The following is an 18,765-nucleotide window of genomic DNA, read 5'->3' on the forward strand; positions in this document are numbered from 1 at the left end:
CCATTGTCAAATGTTTAATTTTTGTCCTATTTTTAAAAAATTAAAAAATTATGTATATGTATGCATATGTGGGGTATGTGCACAAGAGTACAGTGCCTGTGGAGGCTAGAGTCTGCATTGGATCCTCTGAAGCTTGAGTTACAAGGAATTGTGAGCCACCTGCCTTGGGTGTTAGGGACCAACACCCTTGTGCTTACAAGAGCAGCAAGTGCTCTTAACCACTGAGCAATCTCTCTGTAGCTTTGGAGCCTGTCCTGGCTCTCGCTCTGTAGCCCAGGCTGGCCTCAAACTCACAGAGCTCCACCTGCCTCTGCGTCCTGAGTGCTAGGATTAAAGGCATGCACCACCCCCACCTGGCTATTAGCTTCTTTCTACAGAGGATATTTCCACATCTCTGAATGCAGTTTTACTTCTTCAACTTGATGGCTTTTTTCCCCTTTTTTAATACTCTCAGGATGATGCTGACCATGCATGATGAGAGGAGTATCATTGCCTTAATAGGAGTTTCTCCATTAGCTATGATGCAAATAACAGGGTTTTTGTTTGTTTGTTTGTTTGTTTGTTTGTTTGTTTTTGTGTGTGTGTGTGTGCATGTTCTTTACTGCGAGCATTGTACACTGATTTCTAATTTGCTGAGACCTATTTTAAATAAGCGTTTACACGTATTTTTAATATTCTGATTATTGTGGTCATTGTTATTATTATGGTGTGTATTTGAGGGAGTTGGACTCATAGGTCATAAGGTTTGTGATGGAAGTGATATTCTACATTTCTAGACTGCCTGGATGCCTGGCCTGAGGAACATTCTTCTGTCCTGTCTCTTTTGGTTTCTTCATCTGTAAACTAGAGCATGTCTGCAAACACCTCAACATGTTGGTGGACATATGACAATCTCTCTGTCCATGCCAGCCATCATTTTAATTCTACCGTGTTCATAGGAACAATAGTGTTTATCTTGAACACTTCATGAAAAGCACCATCTGGGGCTGGAGAGATGGCTCAGCACTTAAGAGTGTGCACTGCACTTGTAGAGGAAGGGACCTGAGTTCAGTTCCCAGCACTGGTGTCAGACAGCTCACAACTGCCTGCCGGAAACTCCAGCTCCACAGAATCTTAGTCTCTCTTCTGGCCTCAGAGGGCACCTGCATACACACACACACACACACACACACACACACACACACACACACACACACACACACACAATTTTAAACAATAATTATCTTTTAAAACACCACAAACACTGTCAATATTAGCCTAGTTCTCCACTCCATATATTGAAGACAAGATGTAACCTCTCATCTGTGGGTTGATCTCCCGAGACGTTGACAAAGACCCTGAACAGCTCTGCTTTTTCCGTGGACTAGTTCTAAAAGTTTAAGTAGATCTGTGTGATCCCCAAAGAATTGCATGCAGGCTAGCATTAAGATGAAAATCTTTTATATTTGTTCTGTAGCTTTGAAAAACCAGCACACGGTCTGTTTTGTTCCACGGGCTCCTAAGGTTCAGGTATTAACATAAATACAGCCCATTAACACTTGTTCCTCCCTGTCAGGACATAAATTAAGTCTGCAGGTGTTCCACAGAGCTGTACCCTTGGTACTAATTAAGCCTTGATAATTAGGTTTGTTAAATTCAGGACTTTAAGCTTATATTCCCTCTTTGGGTTACCAAAATGGAGCTGCGCAGTCTTCGGCCTCCACCCTCTGTTTTGTTTTGTGTTTCTGTCTACTCCCACCTCTTCTTCCCTCAGCTTCTTTCTCTATTTCTTCTCTTTTCTGAAGAAGGCATTGCTGCTTGCTCTCCATTGTATTCCTTTGTTACTATTTTTTTAATTAAAAAAAAGTCAGTGACAAACCCTTTACATTTTGCCAGTGGAGGGTATGAAGCAGATGCACACGTCTGTTTATGGGGAGATTAAAGCCCTCACCTCTGTTCCGGGTCCTCTGAGACTCAAGAATGGAAAGTGGCTGGCTGACTTTCTCTGGACACCACACACAACCAAGATTGTGCTGTAAACCAAAGGATCTGTTGTTCAGGAATGAGCTTTGATATTATCTAAAACTAGGCAGGCAATACGCTGGGGACCCAAGCAATTTGTATTTATGTCTATTTTTTTCTTATAATGAGATTGTTTGGGCGAATAGAGCTGGCTTGTGGCTTGCAAGCATGAGAACCTGAGTTTGATACCTAGAACCTAGGTTAAGGGGAAAAAAAAGTTGGAGTGTCAACATGCATATAATCCCAGTACTGGGGAGATGGAGACAGGTGGATCTCTGGACTTCACTGGCTAGCCAGACAAGCCTAGGGCAGATGGTGGCCGAGGAACAACAATTGGTATTTTCTATGACCACCCCCACATTCATGTACACCACACACATGAACATGCATGCATACACACATGCATCTATCTACACTGGCACACATGTAAACATCACACACACATATAAACACATGCATCTATATTGGTACACACATAAACATGCACACACATGTGCATCTGAACAGGTACACACGTGAACATTCATACACATAGAAACACACAATGAATCTACACAATGGCACAAACACGAACATGTGTCTGTACAACCCATGCACAGTGAGATCTTCTTTTAGCAAAACAATATTTGAAGATCTTCCCTCACTCTCAAAAGAAAAAAAATCAAAAATTTCTGCTTCTTATGGAATTTTCCCAATAGAATTTCCCATCTGAGGGACCCGGAGGATATCTTGTGGCCTGCAGCTTATCTTTAACTAGTCCACAAACAAGAACATCATGGAATCCAGTAGTTAGTTCTCCAGTCTGTCTCTTCTCTTTGGTGGCTTTAGAAGTCTATTACTCATCAGGTGAGATAGTTGGTAAGTGCTGATTTTCATTTTGAATTAAGGGAATCATTTAAACAACTGTATCAGCATTGGCTTCCCTGGATGCTGCCTTTACAGCCTCACCTGTGGGTGGGATTCTAAAAGTTAGACTTTTAATCAGAAGCATTTTTATTTTTAAAGGACAGCTTTTCCTGGGGGCAATGGCTATAACCCAGCTCCACCCCATGGTCTCTTCAGCATTCTTTCCCAAGGAGCCCAGTGCTGATCTGTCTAGAAGGGTACCCGGGTTTCAGTGAGCACTTTGCTGAGGCTTTGAAGAATGCATCCGGCAGGGTGGCCCGTTCCTCTAGGCTCTCAGACAGCCTTTCTTTGGCATTTGCTCACATCTCCAAACTCCTATGTATGGACACCTTTCTCCTTCAAGCAGGTCCTCAGAGTCCATCTTCACAGTGCCATCCCCCATCCCCTAGACAGGACAGAAAGCCTCAGGATGAGGAGATAGAGTGGAAGAAACAGCTTGGCAAGAAACCACAAGTTTGTGAGAGAGCAGAAGGTCAGAGAGTTTGAATTTGCATGCGCAGTAATAGTAAGCAATGTCTCAGTGTCCAACAAGCTGCAGAATATGGATGCTACAGAGATGAGTTTTGATGAGGGGTGAGTTTGGGCTTGAATTCTTTCCTTTTCTTTTCCTTTCTCAATCCCTTTATTGGTCTCTCTCCCTTCTATTTTCTCCTCTTCCTTTTACTCTCCTTCTTTCTTACCTCCTTCCTCTTCCTCCTCCTCTTCCCCCTTTTCTTCCTCTTCCTCTTTCTCCTCCCCTTCTTCCTTCCTTTTCTCCTCTCCCTCCCTCTCTTCTCTTTCTCCCCTGCCTCACCTCAGATTTCTATCTATCTGGTAGTCAGTGTTCTTAACATCCAGGTACATTCTAATTCTGTTGATGTCTGGTACAGAGAAAGGATGACAAATTCTCACTTGTGTGACCCATAATCTGAGGACACAGCAAGTGAACTGTGAGTGCCTCACTTTGAGGGTGAGAGGTCCCAACCCTGGGTGGAGGTGTGGGACTTTCTGTACTGAAGCTTTAGCAAACAGGAGGGAGGAGAAGTGACAGGGACCAGTGCTGATCACTAGGAGTATGCTAAGGCCACCTTCTGCTGTAAAGCTCACTGAAGCAGACTCAGAGCTGAAAAGCAGACTATTTCAGAATCACAGTGAACTGGGGAAGGACCACTTTCCTAGAGAATTGGGCAGTTTGGCAGCAGACCAGGTCTTGTTTGAAGCAATCTTTTGTGCAATGGTGTCCACAGCCCCACATTCTCACTTTGCAGCAAGGCCCCACCAAATCCCTTCGTGTCTTTTTCAGAGCAGCCTCTCCACTACATAGGTGATATTACAGGGACAGAATGTATTCTGAGTCATATTATTCCCCTGGTAAAGAGTCACCGCTGATTAATTACCTCAAGGACAGTGCCTGGTGACTTTTTCTCTTCCCACTGAATCCCTTTGTATCCTACAGCTCCACATGGGGCTGGGAAGATCAGCAAAGGCTGAGAGGCCAGTGGAAAGCCAAGGTGAAGCATTTCAAAACACCAGACAGCATGGTAGACTGCAGCAACTCAGGCCATTCCCTATGACTGCTGCAGAGGCTCAGACCAGAGCTTCCCTGGGACAAAAGATTCTTCTGTTCTCTTGAGCTAAAGCCCATAGAGCATAATAAAAGCATCAGTGCAGGCTAACTAGTTCCTGCTGGGTGGGGAAAGATACCTCTTTCCCTAGTGGAGATCCATCATCCTTTAGAAATGGAACTTCATCTGATGCATCCTCCACTTCCTAGCACAGTCTTGATTGGCATGATTCTTTCCCTCCTCCCCACCTAATTTTAGCTTCCCTTCCAAGTATGAGGGAAAAGCCAGAAAGGACTGGACTATTTCTGCCATGAAGCAGTGATGAGCAAAGCCATGAGAGATTCTGCCCAGGGTCAAGGATTCACATTCTAGGGTCTGTGCACTGGCTCTCACTAGTGGAGATGGGGCTTCTTGAGGTTGTTCCTATGGATGTATCACCCGTGAACTTCTGAATGGTCCAATCACGATTAGAGTCCAGAATTTGATAAAGGTTCATTATATGAACATACATTGAGAACCCACTGTGTGTGTGTGTGTTTGTGTGTGTGTGTGTGTGTGTGTGTGTGTGTGTGTGTGTGTGTGTGTGTGTATGAAGGCCAGAGGTCAACCTTGAACCTTGAATGTCACTCTCAGGCACCCTCCAACTTGTTTTTTGAGACAGGGTTTCTCACTGGCCTCTTACCAGTTAGGTTAGGATGGCTGTCCAGGGAGCCTCTAGGATGCCCGCCCCACCCCCAGCACTGGGCTTATAAATGCTCACGAGCCACCATATCCACTTTTACGTTTCTTTCTGGGCATCAAACCCAGATCCTCCATGCTTACAAAACAAGCGCTTTGCCAACTGAGCTCTCTTCTAGCTCCTTGTTTGGATAAGCACCTTTGAAATGGAAGATTTTATGTCTTAACGTAGATACCTTCTTCAAAAGCAGCAGGTTTATGAAATGTGAGCATAGTGAGAAAGTGGTATCAGTTCAACATTAGTAACTCTTTGAGCTCTGGTCAAATTCCTGGACAGAACTTCGTATTTCTCAGTTTTATTTTTCCTCTCTATGTCTCTTCTACCTTGGCAGTAAAAGGTATTAATGTCACTGACCCGCGCAGGGTTGTTTGAATGTTCAGACTTCATGTACTACCCTGCAGGTAACCAGTCACTGCTAAAAAACATTCCTGTCTCTTACTATTATTATTGGCATGAACATCTATATTGACTATTTTGCTTGTTGCTTTGACACTAAGGAGGTAAACTTCTGGGCAGGTCTGTGGGGAATTTTCAAGTTTATGGTAATTGAGGTGGAAAGTGCTGCCCCACCCCCCATGTTGGTGGTACCATTCTATGATCTGGGGTCCTAGATTGAAATAAAAAGGAGAAACTGAGTGTTGTTGAGATGGCTCAGTAGGTAAAAGTACCTGATGCCGAGCCTGATGACCTGAATTTGATCCCCAGAACACATGTGGTAAAAGGAAAAATTTAACTCCCACAAGTTGTGCTATGACCTCCACATACATATTGTAACATATGGTGCAAACCCACAAACATGCACACACAATGTATACACAAACTACTTGAAATGTTAGAGTGTGTGTGTGTGTGTGTGTGTGGTGTATGTGTGTGTATGTGTATGTGTGTGTATGTGTGTGTGTGTGTGTGTATGTGTGTGTGTGGTGTGTGTGTGGTGTGTATGGTGTGTGTGTGTGTGGTGTGTGTGTATGTGTGTGTGTATGGTGTGTGTATGTGTGTGGTGTGTGTGTGTGTATGTGTGTGTGTATGATGTGTGTGTGTGTGGTGTGTGTGTGGTGTGTATGGTGTGTGTGTGTGGTGTGTGTGTGTATGGTGTGTGTATGTGTGTGGTGTGTGTGTGTGGTGTGTATGTGTGTGTATGTGTGTGTATATGTGTGTGTGTGTGGTGTGTGTGTGTGTGTGTGTGTGTGTGTGGTGTGTACTGATGCTCAGCTGACTCACTCCCTATGTAGCTGAGCTGTAACTGTGGGCTGTGTCCTCAGACTGTGAGCCAAAGTAAAACTTTCCTTCCTTAAGTTGCTGTTGATGGGTATTTTTGTCATAGCAAAGAGAAAAATGACAACTGTAGGAGTTTACATTGTTATGAGATTGCCCATGTGATTGTTTATCTAAACTGGGGCCTCTTAGTTATAGGAACGGATAGCAGAAGAGATGACACTGGGGCACTGGATGTGAATCAAGACATCTTGTCAACCCAGCTCTATGCCATTGAATTCAACTATTTTCTGAAATTTCAGGGTTTTTGTATCTTGAGGTTGGTAGGTGTTGTTTAGTTACTTTTGGTCTTATGCCACTGAATCCTGAATAGTCAAGTAGGATGTGGGAACAACTTTTTTAAAAAAATCTCTCTTTAAAAAAAAAAACAACTCACATTTTCTTTCTTTTAAAACTGGACACCCTCTTCATTACTTAGAACTTGTGATGGTTGATGCTCGCTGTCTTTAGTGATCCTGACCTGGGACTGATCTGATTTGAGGAGTTGTACCAAGATGCTGCCTTGGGCATGAGAAGAAAATTGCATCCTCATTTTGGTTATGGGTGCCACACATACTCACTTACCACCAGAAAGAAATCAAAGTTAGGAAAGTTCATGTCTATCAAAAGAAACCTAAGACAGATGAAGACTGATGTCCCCTTGCCCCAAGAGTTCTTCCAGTGATAACAAGTACATAGCCAACTTTCAAGATTGTGTTGCCTGTGGCTAGGGAGATGGCTGAGTCGGTAAAGTGCTTGCTTATCACCTGCTCTTGAGGACAGGGCTATGTGGGCCCGGAATCCCATTGTTGAAGGAATTGGGCACAGGGGGTCCATGGAGCTTGTTGTCCAGCTAATCTACCTGAATTGGCAAGTTCCAGGTTCAGAGGAAGATAATGTCTCAGAAAATAGGGTGGAGGGGCTGGGGAGATGGACCTGTTAGAGAAGTGCTTGAAGACCCAAGTTTGGATCCCTAGCATCCTTGTAAAACCCTGCCACAGCTGTGTGTACCTGTAATCTCAGTGCTGGGGGGACAGTGAGTTCCCGGTTCAGAGAGACCTTATCTCACAAAATAAAGTGGAAAGCTATCAATAAAGATAATCTACATTCCAACCATACCCTTCCACACACATACAAGATATGAAAGGGAGCCTCTTCCTCTCACCTCCACCCCTCCACACACACAAGGTGTGAGCCACCAGAACGCAAGAGCACAATCCTATTCATGAACCTCATTTTACAAAAAAGTTCTTAGAAGGCTGGGCCAAAGGGGTTCTGAATTTCTAACAGTGGTTCCATCAAATGCATCTCCCAGATTGTCTAAATTGTCTAAATTTGTTGGAGAGGTCAGCCATTCTTGATGCCTCCTCCCACATGTTAAAAGATCAAAGTGCCGAATTAGGAAACCCAGGAGTGAGCCCACCTCCCTTTTCCTCAGGCTGCCAGGAAGATGGCGGACATTCAGATGGAACGTGCTTACCGAAAGCAGCCCACAATCTTTCAAAACAAGAAGCATGTCCTGCTTGGAGAAACCGGCAAGGAAAAACTCCCTTGGTACTACAAAAACATCGGTCTAGGCTTCAAGACGCCCAAGGAGGCCATCGAGGGCACCTACATAGACAAGAAATGCTCCTTCACTGGTAATGTCTCCATCCGAGGTCGGATCCTGTCTGGTGTCGTGACCAAGATGAAGATGCAGAGGACCATCATCATCCGCAGGGACTACCTCCATTACATCAGGAAGTACAATCGCTTTGAGAAGCGCCACAAGAACATGTCTGTGCACCTGTCCCCCTGTTTCAGGGATGTACAGATCGGCGACATCGCCACTGTGGGAGAGTGCAGGCCCCTGAGCAAGACAGTCTGCTTCAATGTGCTCAAGGTCACCAAGGCTGCTGGCACCAAGAAGCAGTTAAAGAAGTTCTAAGGGGACTCAGGACAACTCCCCAGAACAAATAAAGTGGTTTTCTAGCTCACCCAAAAAAAAAAAAAAAAAAAAGATCAAAGTGCCATTAAGGAGAAACAGCTTTTCCATAGGCACTAAGTAGTGAATGATTCATTCGGTGTGTTTGTAGGTTGAGTGGAAAATAGATGGATGTATGAACAGATGAATGAATCAATGAATGAATCCCATAGACTCCAATGTGTCTGTTCTCTGGGTAAACAGATTTTAAGAGAGTCCCATAGAAGTCCCTAATCCTAGGACTCCTGTGAAAAGCTCAACTCACTTTAGGACAGTTGGTTCCTAGGAAGCCCCCAAAGAGATGAGTGATGTCCTGGTGGCTTTTGGTAATAGGAGCTCTTATATAGATACCAAGGAGGAGTGAGGGTGGCTTCAGAATCGAGTCCCAGAGGAAAGCCTCCAGGCTCTGAATGGGTGGACTTTGATCAGAGCAAAGGCAGCCCAGCAGGAAGAGCTCTTCGATATGTAAATGAGCCTGATAGGGATTTCCTTTTACTTAGCTGTTGTGTACCCCACACTCCCATCCTAGCCCTCCCAGAAGACCCACCTGGAATTCTCTTAAAGCATAGTTGCTTGGCTCTGCCCAGCCTTGAGTAGTTCTAGAACCCACTGTGGGCTGTCATTTCATCCTTCCTTCACTGTGTGTACCACTATTAAAGTGTGGAAGTCCCTTTAACTCTTAGTCATGTGCCGAGTTCCCCTGATCCCTTGTATCACCAGGGTGATCTATTCATTATTATCTAGGTACAAAATGTCAGGCTCCCTGTCCTTTGTTATCAAAGACTAGCAGGAGGTGTGTAATTTCAGTTAAGACCCAAGAGCTTCTCTGAGTAGATCCTATTTAAACAGTAGAAGATGAAATGGAAGCCATCTCTGGGAGAGAGAAGAACCCAAAAGATGTGCCAGAGATACCAAGCCCTTAGCAGGACCAGTGTTGGTGCATTCACCTATTACAAGGCACTGGAGGTCCTGACCACAGTAAGCAGACAGGGAAGGCAAGGGGGCTGGGAGCAGCTCACAGCTTTGAAAGCCAGAGGAAGGAACTGGGTGTTTGCTCCGTTGTCTAGCTCTTCACATCAGTCCCTAGTGTATCATGGATGTTTGTGGTACCCAAATTGCAGGGCAACGGAGCTTCATAACTTTTGCTTCCTCAAAGCTTTAAGCCAGGGTAAAGCTAAGTATGGGCTGATTTTTCTATTTAAGAACCAGCGGAATATTTTCTTTTTCTCTCGTGCCACGTGGTGCCGAGTGGCTAGCAATGTATGGCCAACAATGACAGGCAGGGATATGTATATGATGAAATGTCAAGAGAGAAGAAATTAAAGCTCCTGATCCTCTCTGAACGAGTGGCCTTCAAGCGTTGTGCATTCCCTTTTTGGCTGTTGAGACTATTATTAAACTTTATGGACCATAAGCCCCACAGAAACAAGGAGAGGGACCAGCCATGCTATTATATGAGTGTCATAATGAGGGCTCTATCATCTGCCTTGTAGCTGGTTTTAACGCTTACTCAGCCTCTCCATTAGCCCCAAGAAGAACTCAGCTGCACATGGAGGTGTTCTAGAAATGGCATTCTACTTAAACACTAGCTCACATTCAGAAATCTGAGCACAAGGTCATGTGACATCTGCCTCTCTCCACTCCACCAGCATGCCTCTTGCCAGGGTCAGATAGCTCAGTTTTCAAATTCCTGCATCTTATTGTGAGTGTGAATAAGGTTGTTCCATGGGTCCATTTACTCCAGATGTAGTTGGGCAAATAGGCATTGGCCATGTCATCCATGTCCAAGTCAGTGGCTGTGGAGGAAATAGTGCTGCTTGGTAAAAGACATATTGCATGGGAAGAACCAAAACATTCATTGATAAATAAGATTCTGTTCTCATTGCAATGATATTTCTAACTTTCATCTTCTTTATACATCCAGGGATACAGTATCATTTTGACTTCAAAGTAATATCAAAATTTGCAGATATAGATGCACTTGCTTTAATAGTCCAAAAAAACCCATGTCAGGAATTTATGTTATTATTGTTGTTGTTATTCATAAATATAATCACTCTTTGTATTTCTGCAAATATTTCTCCCTTCTCTGTCTGGGGATAACAAGTCTCTGGCTTTGAAGTCAAGTCCAGAGCAACATAGTATTTTTGAGGCAAATATAATGGGAACATGTTCCCATTTCACAGCATGGATCACCTTTACAACAAATTACATTTTTTGTAAAATGTATTCTCAATTTTAAATTTTAAAAAGTAAATTATGTGTATATGTGTGTGCATGTGACTGTAAGTGCCTTCAGAGGCCAGAGGCATGAGATTGCCCTGGGACTGGGGTTACAAGGCAGTTGTAAGCCACCTGATGTGTGGAACCGAACCCAGGTACTCTGCAAGAGCTCTTAACTACTGAGCCATCTTGCCAGTCCCTTCTGTCTTCATGTTTTATTATTAGGAGTGGAGAAGTAATCTTTTATTTCTCTTGCTGGCTAACATTGGCCAATCTCTGCCTCCTGCAGAGGCACAAAGGTGTCAGAAAATACAATGGTTGAAGGACAGAGGAAGAGATGGATGGGAAAAATGAAAGTAAAGAGGCAGCTCTTGGTATATGCAGGCAGGAAGACTCAGGAGTGTTCTCCTCACTGTGGGGTAAGACAAAGTCCAGCCTTAGTTAGCCCCTACCTAGCTCAGAATGTGAAAAAGTCACAAATGATGCTGGTTGTGGATTCAGATCACCAGCCCCCACCTCTGGGGGATTCTGAGGTAGTAAACAGAACCAGCCACCCGTATGATGACTGATTATGACAGCCTGGTCAATGCACCATACACCGAAAAGCCTTGGCCATGGTGCATTGAAGCCTTGCTAGCCTTCAGAGCCGTAACAACCAGATTCTGAATCCCACGATGGCCATCATGCATTGTTATTTCAGGCAAGTTTTCCGTTGTCCTTGAACTTCAACTTCCTCATCTATGAAATGGAGATGGCACTATCACAAGTGTTGGCACACAGCAACCCACAATTAACATTAGTTCTTGTTTATAGAAACTGAACAAATCCCCCAAGTTTTTTTTCCCCCTGAATCTTTTAAAACTAATTTACAGGAGTGATAATGATCACTTGAATTGCAATCTCACTGGAAGCGTAGGCATGGTGTGTGAGAGCCCCTTTGGTGTGTGTATTTGTCAGAGATCTGGGCAAGGGTGGGACTGGGGAGGAAGAGAGAGGTTGATTGGCTGACACAATACAACCTGGGCAGTCTAAAAATGGCTACCTCATACTGGAGAGTCAAGAATCTGGGAATTTCTCAATCTGTGAGGCCAGATGTCTCATCAGTCCCAATCTGGTACTTAAGGCCCGAGGGTTTCCTGGAGAGCTGTTGGTCTTTAGTTTGTGTTGGAATCCTGGAGAAGTGGGTTCTCATATCAGTGAAGAAATGCAGCAGCAGCCCCGGATAGATGGATTTACCAGGGAGAGTGAAGACCAACAGGCAAAAAGCAAAGTTTCCCTTTTCATCTCCCCTTTATCTGGACTGCCCCTGAAAGACATTGCCCACATTTAGGGTAAGTCTTCCCCCAAATAATCTGATCAAGGAAATCCCTCCCAGGAATGCCCATCATCTTCCCTTTTAGTTGATTCTAGAACCAGTCAAGTTGACAATCAAGATTAACTCTCACAGTACAGTCTACTTGCGTCTTTACAATGACTCTTGGAGAGGTCACTGTCATGGTCTATATGGTGCAGATCTGAGGGTTAGTGAACTTGCCCAGGGTCATGTGATCAGGAGGTGATGGATAGAGGGCTTTTCTTCCCCATCTTTTGCTGAAGCCCCTATGAGTAGTCTGTTCATTGTGTTGTCAGAGATCGTACAATGTTGGTTCTCTCCTCTTCCCTCCATTCCCTTGGAAGATATAACCAGTAAGATTATCTCCTGAACCCTGTAATTTAGGATTGCAGTCCAGGGGAAACACCTTGTGGAATTTCATTTCTTACCATTTTATGCCCCTTTTCATTTTCGTTTAAGTTCACCTCCATAAAAGGCAGTCCCTTCGGCTTTCATAAAACTTTACGGTCTTTCCTTGTGATTAGGTAATGGTGAAATTGGTTCTCTAAAGCCAACTTCTAGTCAAGTTATGTAATTGGCCAATAAGAGAGTAAGATGTACAAGGTTCTGCCTCAAGAGGTCAGATGTATTATCATTGGTCAGATGTATCTTTAAAACACCATCAGCTTGGAAAATGCTATCCATTAAGACGAGATCAGAGCAGTGAGAAACCTCGAAAGGTCATGGGGTCCCTTCTGAGGGCTCCACGAAGAACTCAGCATCCCAGAAGGACAATTAGCCTTCCATCTCAGGGGCTGTGAGCACAACATGTCTGGGGCTTTCCCCTTAGTGAATTAACCCATTGGGCTTCAGCGCCTAGCTTTTGCTTGCCACATCCAACCTTCTGCCTCCCACCCAGTCAGAACAGATAGATCAGATCGTGTGGTTTCTGTAGCCGATGCAATCTAAGGACTGAAACTCTGAACTTGAAGCAGGAAGGCTTCTCGTTGCCCTCCTCACAAGTTTTTTTGCTGCTGTTCATATGGACAGACCTAGAAACATCACCATTCCCAAGCCTGCTTTTTCCTTGATTACCTTTCCCAACTTCTCCTGTTCATCATGGTCACATGACCAAGTTCAGGCTAATGAAATGTTGGGTGAGACTGACTTACACACTTCAGCCCTGTACAGCTCTGTTCCCTGCTCCTACAGGCCAGGTGCTGAGGACTATCATGACATTGGAAGCTGAAGGTTAAAAGATGGAAGGACTATACAAGACAAAAAGAGACAGAGTGATGGAGACACAGCGGAGCAAAGCCAAGCGTTAATTAGATAGATTAGTTCTGGGGCTGGGGAGATGACTCAGATGGTACATAAAGTGCTTACCATGCAAGCATGAAGACCCGAGTTTCATCCCCAGAACTCAGATTATAAAAGAAAAGCCAGGTATGGTGGAGCAGCTGGTCAGCTTCAGGTTCAGTGGGAGACTCAAAAAGCAAGATGGCAGCCAATGATCTGGCTCAGCAAGTAAACGTTCTTGCTACACAAGCCCATCAACCTGAATTCCATCTCTGGGATGCACATAAATGTAGAGGGAGAAAATGGATTCCACAAAGCTCTTCTCTGAACCCTATGTACACATGGCATGCACACATCACACACACAATTGTAATAACAATAATAAATAAACAAAAATTTAAAAGGGTGGAAAGCAACTGAGGAAGACACCTGTGGCTAACCTCTGGACTCCATATATATGCATGCATGGACATGCACACACACACATATACACACATACACACATACACATACACACACTGAACAAGAAGAAAGAGAAAAAATAAATACTGGTTGTGGAGTACATGAAAATCTTGAACCCTGTCATCACAGAAACTGGTATTCTCTTAGCTGACACCTGCTCTTATGGATATTTTGAGCAGATACTTATAGCAGTAAATTCAACCACATTGCTGGTCAGAATGAAGACCAAACCCTGCCCAGAGTGAATGAAATGTGATCCCATTTTTCTACCATATGGATTGTGTTCCTTCATTGGAGTTCACATTGGCCTTTTTGTCCAAAGTAGCCACACTTTCTCAACCTAATGGCGATTTTATTTCTCTGCCCCAAATTTGCCATTGCCTAATCCTATCCATACATCTGTGGTTCATTTATTGCTTGCTTATTATTTGAGTAATCCAACAACCATAATCTGCAGGGAAGTAACAACCTTACCTGTCCTGTCTACTCCTGATCTTCAGCAGTTAGAATGGTGTCTGATGTACAGGAGCTTCCTAAATATTTGTTGATGATTGAATGAATATGTGAATGGATTTGTGAATGAAGGAGTTTCAGCTTGCACATTTTACTTTCGCCCCAAATATTTATTTCTATTTTATGTGTATGAGTATTTTAATGTATATGTTTATATGTATCATGTGAGTGCAGTGCCCATGGAGGCCAGAAGAGGGCATCAGACCCTCCTGGAACTGAAGTTATAGACAGTTGTGAGCCATTATGTAGATCCTGGGAACCAGAGCTGCGTCCTCTGAAAGAGCGATGAGTGCTCTTAACTGCTGAGCCATCTCTGCAGCGCCCCCCTTTCAATAGTTCTAGTTTCATGTAATTTTTTTTTTCCTTTTCAATGAAGGAGATTTCTGAGTAATGGAATTAGAATTTTCTGTCTATGGTTTAACTGAGATACACTGAGTACCCAGTGTGCCAGGAGCTGTGCTAGGTACCAAGTATGAGGAAGAAACCAGGTAGAGTCAAATGAAGGTATCAGGTGATAAGATTGTGGCTAAAACCAGACACACAAAGAATGACCATGTTAACCTGGTCTCCTGTGAGGCTTAGAGAGAAACTCTGGGGAAAATGGATGTCCACTCAGTTGGATCCATAGAGGTTCAGTGACAGCTCAGACTTACAATGCAGATAAAATATTGCTTTCCATTTTCCTCCACTTTCTTCCATTACCATCATCTACTCACATGGTTTGAGTTGTACGAATGGGGAACTTTTCAGCACATACAGAACCTCTGTAGTGATCACACAGAATTTAGTCACATGGTGATCATTTTGCATGGCTGAATCCCATGAGAACAAAGAGTTGTGTGCTATCTGAGGTTCCAAAGGGACAATTCTCTATTCAAAATAACAGTAGTGGAAACTGACGTAAAATGGCTCATGGTTCCTAACAGCTTTATTCCTTTGAACATGCCCACCAATGCACCTACTTTGACCTTTGCAAATGTTACACCCTGTAGATCATGACATCAAATGTTATCAAAGTGTTGAGCATTTCAGATTTTAAAATGGTACTTTGGTGTTGATGGTTCCTGTGAGAAAGAAGAAAACCAAAGATGTTAATTCATTGATTCAAGACAAATAGTTCATCACCTTTTGGGAGAAATATCTATGTCTCTTCCTCCTACGTTATAATTATTGTTGTTTATGATGTTGGGGTGAAAGCAAGTGTTCCACATATGTTAGGCAAGCATCCTCCCACACTTCCAGCCCTAGATTCTCTTCCTGACCACCCTCACCCGTTAACATTTCTGTTTCAACTTTCTGTCTTGTTCAAGCCTTTGCTTATTAAGTAATTTTGAAAGCAAAGCTGATCCTGTTCACAACTGTTTATAACTCTCTCATCTTCTACTCCCTATGTTTAATCTCTGTCACCTGAGCTTTATAACAAGATTAACATTCAAGGAAGAAAAATGGAAGAAGGCTGAATTTTAATTTGCTGTTTCTTCACACACACACACACACACACACACACACACACACACACACACACACACCAGCCTACGCTCAGTCAATGCCCAGAAATGAAGGCCAATAGATAATGATAGCAGGGTCTCCTATTTCCCACCTATTGTTTCAAATCCCAATTAGGAAAAGGGAATCTGGACCCATTGTCTTCTGGGAGTGTGCAGACATGATGTTATCGTTGTGTTTACAGAGGAGGTTGGATTCCCAGTGCTCTGCACACCCTGCAAAGATAACTGTCCCATCTTGATAAAATAGCTCGTCAGCCCAATCCTAAACACATTGCACTCTGAAGGCCTTGCAGTGACAGTCGAGAGGAAGCCCCGTGTTAACAAACAAGTTTGCAGGCCAGGAAGTGTTAATCAGTTCTTTCTACTCTGGGAGCTATGATGGATGGAGGCCCCATTTTGTAGGGGTTTCCTTTAGATAAACAATAATACCCAGCCTTCGAGAGCCCAGTTCAACCAAAAGCAATGATTAATCCCTCAAAAGTCAAGCATGGGAAGACTGGAAAGAGCAGATTATTTGTGGCATATAATTAGCCATGGTTATCTCTGAGAAGAATTTGGAGAGTTCTGCTCTCAAGGAGAGTAACAATCTTTGTAAAGGGGGCCTACCCGGAGAATGACCTGGTGTCCTATTATCCCATCCCACCCTGGGTAGTTCTGAGAGTGACAAGACATTGACACATGTGCTGGGACAACAGATATGAACTGAACTGTCCCAGACAGTCTGTCAGAGGGAAGGCAAGGCCAGCCATGTTCTTTTCAGATCTGAAAATGAATCAAAGTAGTCATGGATGCTATAGGCTCTAAGAGAAATCTCTCCTCAATCCTGGGCCATGTTATCCAGTTTTAATAGCCAGGGTCAAGAAAAGAGTTTCCCACTTTCCACCTTATGCACATGATAATATCAAACACTTTTGAGTGCAAATGGAAGGAAGCCCATCCAAATAGGATTAACTGGAAAATATAAAAATATAACTATAAATATGATAGTTGTAATGAGGATGGGCAAAGATTGCTCTGGGGGATGAATGATCAGGACCCAGCTTCCCTTTTTTTATCCCTCAGATGTGCCTCCTTGGCACTGACACGATCTTATAACAAACAATTCTACACTACATCTGAATGTTGAAGACTGTCTTTTCCTGGGAATCCATGGGACTTGGTGTGTTTGCAGCATTTTGCTGTGGGTTTGTGGTGAGGCAGAGTATCAAGTGGTGGGACTGGGTAGCAGAGCAATGCTGTTCACCTTAAGGCAGCTTGGAAGGAAGGGAACAGAGAGAAGGATGGAAGAACAGAGGAAGAATGAAGGAGGAATACAGGGAGAGGGAGAAAAGAAAGGGAGGATTAGAGACAAAAAGCAAGTTTTTCAGCTATCTTTCTAGAAGGGGCACTTGTCATTTCAGCTCTATTTGATTGGTCCAAGGAAGCAAATAGGAGTATTAATTACTTTTCCATTATTGTGATGAAACACCATGACGAAAGCAACTTCAAGAAGGAAGGGTTTATTTGGACTGATGGTTCCAGAGGGATAATGATTGTGGAACAAAGGCATGGTGGTAGGAACAGGAAGCAAGTCTTCAAATTCCACCTCCAGTAACACACTTCCTCCAATAAGGTCACATCCACTAAACCTCCCCAAACAGTGCTAACAACTGGGGACCAAGCATTCCAATGCCATTTATAGACTGTGAGGAACACATCTCATTCAAACCACTGCCCTCAGCCCCTTCTAATCAGGGATGTATAATCTTTCCATGTAGTAGCAAAGTAAGCAGTCACGTACAACAGTGTCACCTCCCACAAGAGGAAGACAGGTCTTGCTGTCCCAGGGCCTAAGGTCATGGCTGCTAACTGTGCTTTTGGTTGACTCCAAATGCTGGAAGGTGGACTGCCTGTTCTTGCCCTCCTCTTCATGCAACCCTCCAGACAGCACTTTCAGTTTCCAGGTCCTTTGCTCTCATGAAATGTCAGCCCTGCGTAGTAAATATGCTCCTAGTTTTGTTTTGTTTTTTTTTATTCCGAGTGCGGAGAGCACCCGGTCGGGTGCTTGGCCTGCTTGCTTCAAGTCTTCCAAACTCTCCTTTGTCTTTTAGGGAAAGTTAAAGAGATGGAGACACAGAGAAAGTGTGACCTACTTTTCATTATCAGCCCCATTTCATCTGCAAAACACGACTTTTCTCTTCTTATTACGCTGAGCATGAAAATAAAATGTTTTCCAAAAGACCTGGCTTTGGCTGTCGTGAGGACGGCCGGGGACTTGTTCAGAACTCCCATGAACTCTGTGAACAAATGATTCCAATTTTTTTCTAAACCACCATAATTGACTTTCAGGCTGTTCTCAGTGCCTGTGAATAATATGTGGGGGTACTTTCCTCCAAATACCAGCAGCCAGGGAGGACAAAAACCCTCTTGCTACCTAGCTGTTTGCATGATCTGAAGCTTTCCCCAGTCCCAATATAGGTGACATTTCCAACCAGATTTTGTGCTTATCTCTACATTACACCTTGTAGCAGAGGGGAGAAAGAGAACTCCTTGACATCTTTTTGAAGAATGGCGCTCTTTAAAAAAACATAAGGGAACTTTTTTTTCAAACACTGTAATGAGGGTATTCAAGTCTGCAGGCAAAAACAGAGCTGTTTGAAAAGACATTAGCCTGGAAAGCGCGCTGTGCCAGAACAGATACAGCCCCGTCAAAAGGCCCCGGTTTGTTTTACCATTCCTTCCCCCTCACTCAAATCACCTGCTAATGAAAGTTCTCGCTGACATAAGCCCGGCACCTGCCAATAGAGTCAAGATTGGGTTCCTCAGCCCACAGAAGGATGAGAAAATGAAGAGTATGTGTAATTCTAAAAGCATTTAAAGTCTAAAGTAATAGTAACAATGGCTTGAGTATCTTGTAATTAGAACTGAAGTGACCACTTCCACAGAGTTTTCACAGTCGTTATCTTAATCGAGTACGGTAATAACTTTGTCACGTGGTCCGAGCAGCTCCGATCCTCCTTTCTCTGATGAGGAAAAGAAGAGTGGGAGGTGGCATGGACCGT

General features: G+C 43.7%; 1 protein-coding gene and 1 pseudogene across 2 annotated transcripts in view; both read left to right on the forward strand.

The window, feature by feature from the left end:
• The window catches only part of Wwox (WW domain containing oxidoreductase), a 943,002-nt gene that overhangs the window by 665,883 nt on the left and 258,354 nt on the right, over nt 1-18,765 (forward strand). The gene's annotated exons all lie outside the window — the stretch shown is intronic.
• LOC102919417 (small ribosomal subunit protein uS17 pseudogene) lies at nt 6,411-8,412 on the forward strand (annotated as a pseudogene). The gene has a single exon (XR_013051320.1). The product of XR_013051320.1 is annotated as a small ribosomal subunit protein uS17 pseudogene (transcript).

This window comes from Peromyscus maniculatus, chromosome 5 (genome assembly GCF_049852395.1).
Source record: "Peromyscus maniculatus bairdii isolate BWxNUB_F1_BW_parent chromosome 5, HU_Pman_BW_mat_3.1, whole genome shotgun sequence".
Lineage (NCBI taxonomy): Eukaryota > Metazoa > Chordata > Mammalia > Rodentia > Cricetidae > Peromyscus > Peromyscus maniculatus.